Source organism: Sceloporus undulatus, unplaced genomic scaffold (assembly GCF_019175285.1).
Source record: "Sceloporus undulatus isolate JIND9_A2432 ecotype Alabama unplaced genomic scaffold, SceUnd_v1.1 scaffold_12, whole genome shotgun sequence".
Lineage (NCBI taxonomy): Eukaryota > Metazoa > Chordata > Lepidosauria > Squamata > Phrynosomatidae > Sceloporus > Sceloporus undulatus.
The window spans coordinates 488,535-500,986 of NW_024802934.1; the positions used below are offsets into that span (position 1 = coordinate 488,535).

Here is a 12,452-nt window from a genome sequence, read left to right on the forward strand (position 1 = left end):
ATGCCACAAACCATCCTGGGCATAAAATACTGTTTGAAAACATTGAAGTTCTGGACCATGCCAACCACTACCATGTCAGGATGCACAGGGAAGCCATTGAGATCCACAAACATCTGGATAATTTCAACCGGAAAGAAGAAACTCTTAAAGTGAACAAAATTTGGCTACCAGTCCTGAAGAATAGCAAAATAAGGACTCAGCAAATGCAAATGGGAAACCACTCAGAGTCAGGGGCTTTCCCAGCAGATAACTGATAACCAATTAGCAGACATTAATTCTCTTTTGCATTAGCCTCCCAGCCTGAGGCCAGCCATCAGAACAATACACATGCAAATCACGCCTGCATTCCCAGGCTCACACAGTATATATACATCCTATTTTTCCAGGCAAAGCATTCTCTGAAGATGCCAGCCACAGATGCTGGAGAAACATCAGAAAGAGACTCTGCTAGAACATGGCCACATAGCCCGAAAAAACCACAAAAAACTATGTTTCAGAGTGGGCTTTACTTCTAAGGAAGGAGACCCCCCCTCACTTCTACAGATAATTCCACCACCACCACTATGACCCATGTGTCTATCCATTGATCTGGTTATTTATTTAAACCATCCTTAAGGACACTGTGAGAGGAGACTATAATTGCTCAGACTGAATCCTCCAAGTCAGGGCTCCTTGACCATCTGCTCCCTTCTTTCAGTCAAGTTGTATCTCTTCCATCATTGGCACAACCAATGTCTCCTCCCCCTCATTGGTAATTAACTCTCTCCCACACTGCTCAGAAATGTAGCCTTTTGTTATACAGTGTTATGTAAAATGTGTTTTATTTTCTTTATAAAACTTTGTGTGCATTCTCTGTTCTCTTTCCCTCTCTTGGTTTAATGAAATCTTTTTACTTTGGATCTGGAGTTCTGCCAGTTTACCTAAGGAGCAATTTCACTGCTCTTACTTGCTACTTGAATTACTTTACAGCCTTCTTTGATTCTAGAGGTAAAGGCAGGCATGGGGATTAGGGAAGGGGAAGCAAGCTTAAACTATCCAAATGACATCCAGGAAGTTACCACCAGATCCTCTTCCCCAGGGAAATACACAGTTGCTGGGGTGGTGGTGGGCCAATGTATTTAGAAACAGAAATGGTAGAAGGGAATGATCATGGCAGAGTTTCTTTTAGCAGTTTCTATGGCAAACAAAGGTATTTCACACATACCCACAATTACACAGGGCCTTTCCTATCCACAGATTCTTTATCCATGGTTTGCCACTGCATCTTCTTAGACAGAGAGGGTGTGACCTGCTAAAGCTGTCTTTCATTCATAGATATAGTTGTTGCTTTCCTTGTTTGTTTGTTTGTTTTGGTGTATTTATATCTTGCTCTTCAGCCATAAAGGGGCTGAGAGCGGCTTACATTTTTTTTTATTAGACAATTCCCTGCCCTCAGGCTTGCAGTCTATTAAGACCTAACACAAAAGTAGAAGGTAATGGTAGTGGGGAAGGGATCAAGTTCCTTGCTTCTTGTCTCCCTCTGGGGCCATGACCTTGCAGATGAGCCAGAAGAAGGGCTCTTCTTCTTACTTTGGGCTAGGCCCGATGGAGCTGGCCTACCCCTCTCTTCCTCTGAGGACAGATGATGGTGGATAGGCTGGAGGGAAGGCTCTTCATCTTCATATTTGTTGTTGTTGTTTGCCTTACGTCCTTTCTGACTTATGGCAACCTTCTCACAGGGTTTTCTTGGCTACATTTTTTTCAGACAGGGTTTGCTTGTGCCTCCCTTTGAGGCTGAGAGAATGTGTAAGATGCCCCTTAAAAGCTAGACCACTGTGTCAGAAACCCACTGGGTGACCTTGGCCAAGTCATACTCTCTCCTTTTCAGCCTCTATCCTCAGAGGCTGCCATAAGCTAGAAATAACTTAAAAGCACAAAATAATAATAAAACAGAGAGTGCAAATTGCACCTCTGCTGCTTAAGTACTCAACTTAGTAGTGAGGCCATAAAATCATTCAGAGCAAATTTCAAATTGACATTTTTGTCTATCACTTCATTTGCAAATGAACCATCTGAAGACGCTCATGTCTAGCCCAAGAGGTGGCAAATTTCTCAGCTCGTTAATAAAAATGTAATGGGGCAAGAAAACAAAATTCTGTATGTTAGCCAAATTGCAATGAATGATTGTCCCACCCCTACCTCAGACCCTCTTGAACAGACTTGCACAACTGGGCACTAGATAAGGACCAAAATTAAAATAAGTTAAACTTCTTTGGGCTGCAGATAAGTTTTTAGTTGTTCACTTTCCAAGTAAAGGTATAACTAATGTACAAGCTATATTACTCATTGATTAATTATTAATGAATATTAATTCCCTCCTCCTCCTCCTTTGCCAGACCCCCCTTGGGAAAAGGCCAAGTGACGGACAAGCCTAGAGGGGCGAGCATTCACCCCTCCTCCTCCTCCACAGCCTGGCTCTTTCCCAGGAGAAAAGGAGGTGGAGGAGCTTTGAGGGGTGAGCATTCGTCCATCTTCCTCCTCTGCCGCTCTTTCCCTGGAGAAAGCCAGGTGGCAGAAGAGTCATGAAATCCTCATGGGCCACCCAAAATACTTTGGTGGGCTGCATGTTGTGCAGGCCTGTCCTAGAAGATGTTGGGAGCATTTGGATTTTTTGATTTTGAATGTGTGTGTGTTTGGGGAGGGGGTTGGCTTTTCATGGTCTCCTGGGGATCTAATGTGCCCCCCTAGTCTGCCTGAGTTGCCAACACTGCTACAACTTGATGTAGGGAGATAAGACATCCTCCACAAACCCCACTAGTCATTTGGAGGTCCTTGAAAATGATGCCCAGTAGCATTTACAGTTATAGAACCATAGGTGGCTGCTCCATTAGCACCCATACTGTTCCCCCTCTTCTCTCTCAGTCAGTAAAAGGTCATGTTGGGGCTATAGCAGGTAAAACTTGGGGTTGAGATGGAATTGTGTCATTGTATCAGGTCAGCAGAGGTTTGTCCTCAGGTACTTACCAAACAAACAAACAAACAAATGAAAAGACATGCAGGCTTAGACTGGATGTATACCTGTGTAAGCAAGTAACAGAATGCCAGCCAACACGGGTTTTTTAGCCTGCAATCCTATGTTGACTTACCTGGGTCCAGCATCCATTCAATTCAGTGGGCCTGAAGTTGAATAAGAAAGTAAAGTATTTCACTTAATGTTTTAAGCAATATGGGTCAGTAGACCTCATGTACTATTGTTCATGAATGTTGTATTCAACATCATGGGCTATTATTGATCCAAGTGACTGGTGTGCAAGTGTATTCTTTTATTAGAAAAGGAAAACTCTCAATAAAGGAATTTCTTTTTTCTTGCAAATGGTGCTTTGCTTAATTACCTTTATAAGAGATGTTATTTTAACTGTTTTCTTGGGGTACATATGACCTTAATTTATGTTTTTTATTGATGCATGACTAAGACTAATTTTGGTTGTCAGAAAAAAGAACCAGTTCACTTATTCCATCAACGTAACCAGCATTATGCTTGCAGTTTAATGCATTTTATTGATGAGAATGTATTGATTAGAAAATACAGCCCCAGCCCTGCAAGTTTATGTTGGTTTATTGTAAGATTCTGAGGGGAAAGAATTTACAAACTTTCCTCTTCAGAATTTTACAATATTTTTTTTTACAATAAACAAAATATTAAAAGTTGAAAGCAAGCCTTCATTGTGTGACTATATGTTTAGTTTGTTTTACTGCTGTTTTAAAATGAATTCAGTCTTTAGTTTGACTATTTACATAGTTTTTTATTCATTAACAGCTTCTAAAAATTACCACTTTTTCACAATTCCAGACACAGCACAATGAGGAAGTAGCTGTTGTTTAAACAGCATCTTTCCAAATGCCCCAGTTGGTTTCCCTTTTTTAATTAAGGTTATTGAAGGTCTGGTTATGTTAATGAAAATTACTTAGGAATCCACAATTGCATTTACTTCTTTCTGGGAGAAATGATAATATGCCCTTTAAAACAAGAATCCCTTTTGAGCTACAGTAAACTTCAGATGCTAATACAGCAACCTAACTCTAAAATCTGTGACCTCAGCAAATACCAAACATATTTATAGTTGGCTAAGAGTGCACTTCCTAAATATGTCAGTCAACCCAGTTTTTTAAAAAAGCTTGACCTGCTGTTCCCCAGAGTGTACCTTGACTCGTCTCCATAAACCAAACCCACAACCAGCATCAGTCAACATCTAAAAATTAATTCCCAAGTGAACAATTTTTCATTTCACAGCCACTGCTGATGCAGTCTATTAAGTTTATTCACTTGTGTGCATTAAAAAACCATTTCATAGTCTTTGCCGTAGAAAAAAGGTAACATATTTTGCTGTTAGGGAAGAATGGAAGAGTTAGGGAAGTTGTATTGAACAAGAATTTAACATTTAACCCCAAAAAAAAAGAGCCTTGAAGAAAGATAAAACTAAACAGAGACCAAAGTGGTTAATTTTAATTCAAACCAATGAAAACAAGAACAAAAATATTTTGGTGAAACTTTTTCTACCTATGCTAATATAAATGATCAAGGCAGAAAACAAATGGGAGGGCATTAGAAATGTGCTTCTCTCTTCTGCTTTTCTTTTCAAAATTCCACATGAGACATTTTGGATTAACACTGACTGCATCTAAAAGGCAAACATAGGTAGACCTCTCAGAATATTTTGTTGTTTTTATCCTTTGAGTTATCTGAAAAAGAAATCTACAAGGCACCTAAATCTCCGTCTTTGGACCAGTTTTTGGTTGGAATATTGTTTGTACACCAAACATTTCAACTATGGCTAAGACAATGTGTACACACTGTTTGCAAAACTCGTTTGGTTTCTTGGTTATTTTTGGTTGGTTAGTTTCTTCTTAGCATTTAGAAATAAAATCAAATGTGATGTAACCAGAATCTGGGGGCATTGTTGTAGCACTGCACAAGTGAAGAACAAGAATATAATATTGTACAATCTAATGTTACAATGAAATATATAGTCACAATTCAATATAATGCAGTAACTAAAATTAACAATACAGGTTAAAATATTAAATTTGTTAAGTTTTTTTTTTAAAGAGGAAAAGGAAATCATTGGGATGAGATATGAAACCCTTATATATGATTCAGCTTCACTCACTTATGAATTTGAGATATTTTAATTAAAGCTGTATGCAAATATCCTTCTAAAGTTCTCTGCCTTATTTATGGACAGGGAAATAAGGAGTTGGAAAATTCTCCAAAACTGTTTCAGAGGTGGGATACACTACTAGCAGTGGTTGCAGAATGACTTCATTTCAATTTTTCCTATGGGTTTTTCAACTGCCATGACAAGTGGCCACAACAGTAATTTAGTAGCTTAAGGGCAAAATGAACAGCTAGAAATGCTGGCATCAGGGTGGTGTGGGGGGTGGGGTGACTGCATGCTGCATGCCCTGACTCCGCCCCGATGACAGCATCATGGCACGAGCCAAACCACATGGCAGGGGGTGTCACAACACTCCTTTGGCACAGGTAAAGGTGGCCTTTTGATTGACCTAAAAGAAGCAGCATTTTGCTATTCTTTTTATGGCTGGCAAAGCACCGGATTGGGTGACAGTGTGCAGCTGCTGAGGCCTCGATCCAGTGCTGAAAGGGGCAGTGGGAAGCCACTTCTTTGGGGCTGTCTGTCAACGCCCTTAGTCTCCTTTGTGCATTGTGTATAAAGCAGTGTCCTTCTGGGTGGTGGTTGAACCCTGTAGAAGCAGCCACAAAGAAATAATGGAGACAATTTGAAGAAGTTTCTGCAAAATGCCTTTCTTCCTCTAGAAAATAATCATAGATAGGACTCATTTTTCTAAGACGTTATATTTAAATATTTATTTTTTATGGTAATAAGTGATAATAGGATTGATTTTTTTTGCCATAATCAAGGCTGTAATTCATGACTTTTCAATCGGACCTTGTCACTTATTTTTGGATATGTGTGCTGATTCAGTCAGAAAAATGAGGAAGAGAGAAGAGGGAGTGATTTGAGTGGTTGCCTCATGTTGTAACCAGGATGGTAAGTTTTATAACTTATTTCACATTTTTCTCAAAGGTCCCACTGTACAATATCTGAATTGGTCACCTGGAGGAACCAGTGAGAATTTTCATGTAATTTCCAATGACACAATAGTTAACAATGAGCAAAGATCTGTTGGAAGATCAGAGAAATGAGTAAACTGGCTAGCTGACTTGGATCCAGGCCATCTGAAAGATTGAATCTCACTATATGAGCCTAACTAAGGTGCCGTGCAGACCACTACTGAAGGGGCAGCCTGCAGCTGCCTCCATCTTTGCTAAATCAGGGCTGCAGCAACCACACACTGCAGCCGTGATTTGGCCTTTCTGCGGTGCAAAACAACTCCATTTTGCATCCTGGAAAGGACGTCATAGCAGCAGGGGCCAAAGCTTTATGGCGCTCCTTTGGCACTGGGTCATCTAGACGCAGCAGCACAGAAGTGCTGTGATGCTGTGTGCTGTGTGGTGCAGGGCACAACATCATGCCAGCCTGGGGGCAGAGCCAGGGCATGTGTCATGTAGATGCCATGCCCCAACTCCACACCCAGACCAGCCTTTACTGCCGGTCTGCACAGCCTCTAAGTTTTCAAATCACTGCAGGATGGCATTCTCACCAATGCCTAAGGTGCATGTGCTGAGGACACAGGAGAGAGTCCTCTCATCTGCTGCTCCAACACTACAGAGTCTCTTGCCATATGAGGTTTTCCTAGCCCCACCTTGCTCTCTTTGTGCCAGCAGGAAAAACCCTCTTTATTTAAACCAGCTTTCAGCTTTTAACTGGCAGGATGTGCTGGTTCTCAATGTGTAGAGGTTTCAGTATATTTTTAACAGTTTTAAATTAGTGTTTTCTTGATTTTTGTATTTCTCACTAGTTATAGTGTTCTAAAATACAGTGTATGCCACTTTAGATCCCATGTGGGAGTAAAGCAGGATATAAATACAGTACGTGAATATTTCCTTTTTAATAAGTTACACTCCAATCTTTAGAAATAAGACAAAGAAAAGTACAGAATATTTGTCAGCAAAGTGTCTACTATAAAGTTTTAGCTCAACTTCACGTGTCCTTCAGGTTCAGCAATGTCACATTGTGGATTCTGAACTGAATCCACACTGGCTCCTCATTTTGACGAGTGCACTAAATAAGTGGATTGACGCGATTCGCATTGGAGCTTGGTTCGAACTCACTGCAAATTGGTCTGGTGTGGAATTCCAATTTTATTGTGCTTCTGAACACCATCGCAAGACCCCCGGGTTGCAAATCTCCCATGATGCCCTGCTGCAATTTGCCCCATTTGCTTCCAGTGGCCCTTTTCGCTTTCAGGGCAACCGGGGCTTGGGAGCGATCATCACTCCATTGGAGCTCTCTCTCTCCTTCCCTCTCCTTCCCTGCTGCACCTTCAGCAGAGGGGTCTGGCCAGCCAGCCCTCCGTCCCTCCCTCATACACACACACACACACACACACACACACACACACACACACAGATATACACACATACACACACACACTCACATACTCTAGTCTGCCCTCAAGTCATTTCCAGACTTATGGCAACCCTAGTCAGAGAGGGTTTGATTTTGCCATCCTCTGAGGCTGAGAGAGTGTGACTTGCCCAAGAGGTTTCCTTGGGCGGATTGTTCAGAGGGGTTCACCCTTGCCATCCTCTGAGGCTGAGACAGTGTGACTTGCCCAGTGGGGTTTTTTTTTTTACACCCATGTAAGGGATCAAACTCTGCTCGCCCTCCACTGCTGCCTCTTGCAGCACTTCCTCAGATGCATCTAGGTGCTCCAAAATATGTCTTTGAATTCTATTATTATTATTATTATTATTATTATTATTATTTCAAAGAAAGAAGTTGGCAGCATGTGCTTTCCTAAAGTCTGCTTCCTCATATGCATTTGAACTCAGAGGTTCAACAAGATCTCTATAAGGATGTATATTAATGTTTTTGAAATAGATTATTTTCTAATGCAGATGCAGATGCAGAGATTAGAGATGTGAAGGAAATGAAACATGAGGCTGGAGGGAGAGATGGAACTCCCAGAATTCCATAGTACTGAGCCTGGACAGTTAAACTGGAGTTAAACTGGATTATCTCCCCAGTGTGGATGCAACCTCAGAGAAGGCAACTGCTACAAAGGGAAGGAGAGATGTAGATGGAATAGATGAGGAGAATGACAAGAGGATAGATGTAGATATATATAGCTGAAAGAGATGAGGAGAATGACAAGAGGATGGATGTAGATGTGGATGAAATGGATGGGGGCTCTGACACGGAGGACCCTTTGAATTTAGCTGCCAGGAATGGGAAACTAGAAGGGAGGAATAAAGGGGAAGCTGTCATTCCCGTCAAAGTGGACGGGAAATAGCTGTCATTCCCTTGAAAGTGGAGGGGAAATAGAAGGGAGAAGAAAGGGGAAGCTGTCAGTCCCGTGAAAGTGGAGGGGAAATAGAAGGGAGGAATAAAAGGGAAGCTGTCATTCCCATGAAAGTGGAGCCAGGGTCTCTTCTTAACCCCGGAAGTGCAAAGGTTCAGGATGCCTTCAGAGCCCCACTGGGCATGTGCAAGGGTCCCAATTCGAATAGTTGAATCCCCCATGGTATGTACCGGTGTGGAAATACTATTTTCACTCACTCCACTTTGCCTGAATCCGCATCATGTGACTTCCTTCGATTCGATTCCCTGTCAGTTTGGAAGGGCAACAGAAAAGCAACCAGGTATGAAAATACATTCTCGTTATCATGTGAATGCGAATTGCCCGATCCGCAGATGCCCCGGATCTGAGCTGCAAAGACCCCGTCTGATAAATACCTATGATATTCTTGAACTTGTTGTAATACACCAAGGTGTCCAAGGGTGCAGCAATTATTTTTAATTTCTATTAGGTAACTATTCATCACTAGGCAGCTTCACTGGCTGCTCACACTTACTGATTTGAAAAAGAGAGGAATGTCCTTCAAACATCTTCACCTGGGTTCTAACTTAAGTGTGAGGATCTGAGAAGTTTCCCATGGATGATCATACAATGAAAGATAGGACATTTTTACACACTTCTTGGCTGCCTGTTAAGAAAGGTAAGAATGAGAACCTCAAGCGTGAGAATTTTTCTGAAATGTTCTCTGAAATTCATTCTGAAAGGAATTTATTTTTGATCAAATTGATGAGAATGGTCACTGGCATAGAAGAAAATTTCAACACTGCACTAATTTTAACAAACAGGTAAAATTAATGTGAAGTCGAAGGTGAAATTAAAGTTGCTTGATTGCAAGAGAATTTGAAAAATAGGCTATTTTGACATCTTTGACTTGAAAGTCAAGCCATGGAATGCTGTCAATAGCTATAGTTAGTATTCCAGTTGTAGGACTTTACCACAGAAGTATCCGTCTCACCTTGGTCTTGCCACAACCATATTATTTAAAGAGAATAGAAACAATGTTTTTGGGGCATTTATTATCTCTCATCTCTTCAACAGCATGACTGGGGCTTTTGTGCCATAAGTGGTCCCAGTGTGGTTTCTATGTTGGACTATGGGGATGAGGGTTCGTTTCCCTGCTGAAGCATGAAAACAAACTGACTGACCTTGGGCAAGTCACACTCTGTGAGGCTCAAGAGATGGAAATGGCAAACCCATCTGAAGAAACCTGCCTAGAAAACCCTATGATAGGTTTACCTTAGGGATGCCATAAGCCAAAAAATGACTTGGAGACACACAACAACAACAACTCTTCAAGGGTGTGGCAAGGTTTTTTTTTGTACTATCAACAGTGCCGTGTTCTCTTTTCTGCATACCACCTTAAGTCCTCCTTCCTGCCCTATTTCCTATACAGCATTCTTTAAAAAAATATTTTAATTTTTATGTGTAACATAATTCTGAAGTTATGGAAATGTGATTTAGTGAAGAAGGAGGACGAGGAAAGAGAAGAGAAAGAAAATGGAAAAAAGTGGGGAAAACCCCCAAAGAAAACAGGCTGCTTGGGAATAGCAAGGTTGAGGAGGAGGGATAGCTTTCTGTAGTCTTCAAATTGGGGTTGAAAGTAATCAGAGGGAATTCCAGTACCATTCAGGAGAATGCCTGTGTTTGTAGAGTTCCATAGGAATTTAGCAATGTGTGGATTTAAGAGTAGTTTCTCACCTTTCTTGCCTCAGTATGGTTACCAGCTTATTCATTTTCTGATAACTAATGAAATATCCCAGCTCTCAACATACTGTAGCTGGTGCACGTATACATCTGAGGGCCTAAGAAATGTAATAAGGATTATGCTACAAGATATATTTTGCATTATTCATAATACTGAAAGGAAGATGTTTGTGTGAAGAAAATATTTGTAAGGATTTGGATCTACTGTTTAAGGAAGTGGTTAATTATTTCTTCATCCTATTCCCTTGCATTTTAGAAAGCAAATAATAATAATGATAAGAGCTTCTTGGTATAGTTCTATGATGGAAGAGCTAATGCATCACTGCATACCCCACAGCTCTGCACATTGCCTAGAAGATGACTGGGTTACTGTTCTAATACCTTGATTGTTCTGTTGCCTAAATACAAGTCCTGTAGGAGGAAAAATTAATTTTGGAAATTATTAAAACACCTGGAAAGTTAAGTTAGATATTCTTGTGACAATACTGTCAAAATGCACATTATTTTTTTAAAAAAGATGGTTATTTTATGGTACCAATGCTGCAGATAAAGAGGGCTACATTAGACAAGAATTAAATTTGATTTTATGTTTACTGATTCTTAATTAAAATCCAGACCATTTTAAAATGGCAACATGCTAGTGAATATGACCTTACTTGTGTGGTGTAGTGTGTATAGTGCTGGAGAGAGGCATGGATGTTGTAGGCTCTACTTATGAGTCATGAAATACTGTGGCAGAACTCGAACCAACCACTTTTTCTCAACCTTACCCACCTCACAGGGTTTGAAGATAAAGGGAGGTTGTTGAGGAACCAAGCATTGGAGGACTATTGAACTCACTGAAAGAAAGCAGAATATAAATTCAACAAGTAAATAAATAAGAAGTAAACTATTGATTGAACTGTGTCATTTGTCAGAGTTTTGTTTTTTTCTGATACGTATATAATGTCTAAGTTGGTTCTTGAGTGTTTATAGCATTGTCTCACACTTCCAGAATGGAAGAAGACATAAGCTTTCCCAGGGCAAGCTGAATAGCATCCACTATGATTATGGTCCTACTGTGCCCTGGCCCTGGTCTTGAGAAAGTGGAGTTTCTGGTCATACAAAAGATTTTTAAATATGATGAAGGGTTCTATAGAAAGATGTCATAGAAGTGAAGCAGATAAAGGGTAATGAGGCCCTGATCAGCCTGGGACTGCAGTGACTGGATGGCCTGTTCCCAAAGTGGGCTGTCCCTGCAGTCCCGAATGTGCCGCCAGAAGGAGCGTTTTTGCCACTCCTTTTGCTGACTGCTTTGGGCTGCCTTAGACAGCCTGATAATGACTTCTGGCTGCTTCGTGGGTGTGTGTTATCTGCACACCACACCCTAAAAGTGGCTGGAAGCCACTCCTTTTGGTCCATTTGTAACTAACAGACATATATTACCATCTTTTGGAACAAAGAGCAACATATAAATTAAAAGAACATAAAGCTTACCTGAATTGGATCTGGATTATCTTGATTTCTAAGGAGGACTCTAAGAAGGCTCCACCTGTTCTTCATAAGCTTCTGTCCCAAACTACAAAACATTCCTTCTGTTCTTCCTCTAAGGCTTGCTAGCACATTTCTCCTTTATTGCCATCCCTTAATTGGCTCCCTTTCCGTATTCATTACAAACTTCTCTTGATGACTTTTAAAGCCTTGCATGGGCTGGTCCCTCCTTATTTATCAGAGCTTCATTCTCCTTACCTTCCTGCGCGTACCTTCCATTCTGGTAGCCAAGGACTGCTGTCCTAGCCAAGGATTTTTACTACTCCATCCTGGATCTGCCCCTTTTTACTTGCTACCCTTCACTCCTGCAACCTTCTTCCCCCTCATGCACAGTCCATCACCTCTTTAACCAGCTTCAAAACTGAGTTAAAGACAATAATGTTCAGGGAAGTATTCCCAGACATTACATGATTGTTATCCAATGTTATTTTAATTTTTTGTCTGCTATATCGTATTGTTTGAATGTTAAGATGTATTAATATGTATTATGTTTAATTATTTTCATAGAATGTATACCATGAGCAGGTTTACTTTATCTATTTTAATTGATGGTATGTACAGCACTGTGTAAATTTACAGCGCCTTTGCATTTACACAGTCTAAGTAAAGCATAATAATAATAGTTATTATTATTATTATTATTATTATTATTATTATTATTATTATTATATCAGGATTTGTTTCTTAAAAGAGACACACTACTTGTGTTCAAGCAAGTGTAAGCAGAACTTTTC

At 40.5% G+C, this 12,452-nt stretch overlaps 1 long non-coding RNA gene across 1 annotated transcript in view; it reads left to right on the top strand.

Annotated features, from left to right (window-relative positions):
• LOC121917180 overlaps window positions 1-9,083 on the top strand; it is a 10,653-nt gene extending 1,570 nt beyond the window's left edge. Inside the window, exons 2-3 of the long non-coding RNA XR_006100979.1 lie at window positions 5,921-6,050; window positions 8,936-9,083. This is a non-coding gene — a long non-coding RNA (uncharacterized LOC121917180). The remainder of the gene's footprint in view (window positions 1-5,920; window positions 6,051-8,935) is intronic.
• Window positions 9,084-12,452: the final 3,369 nt, after the last annotated feature.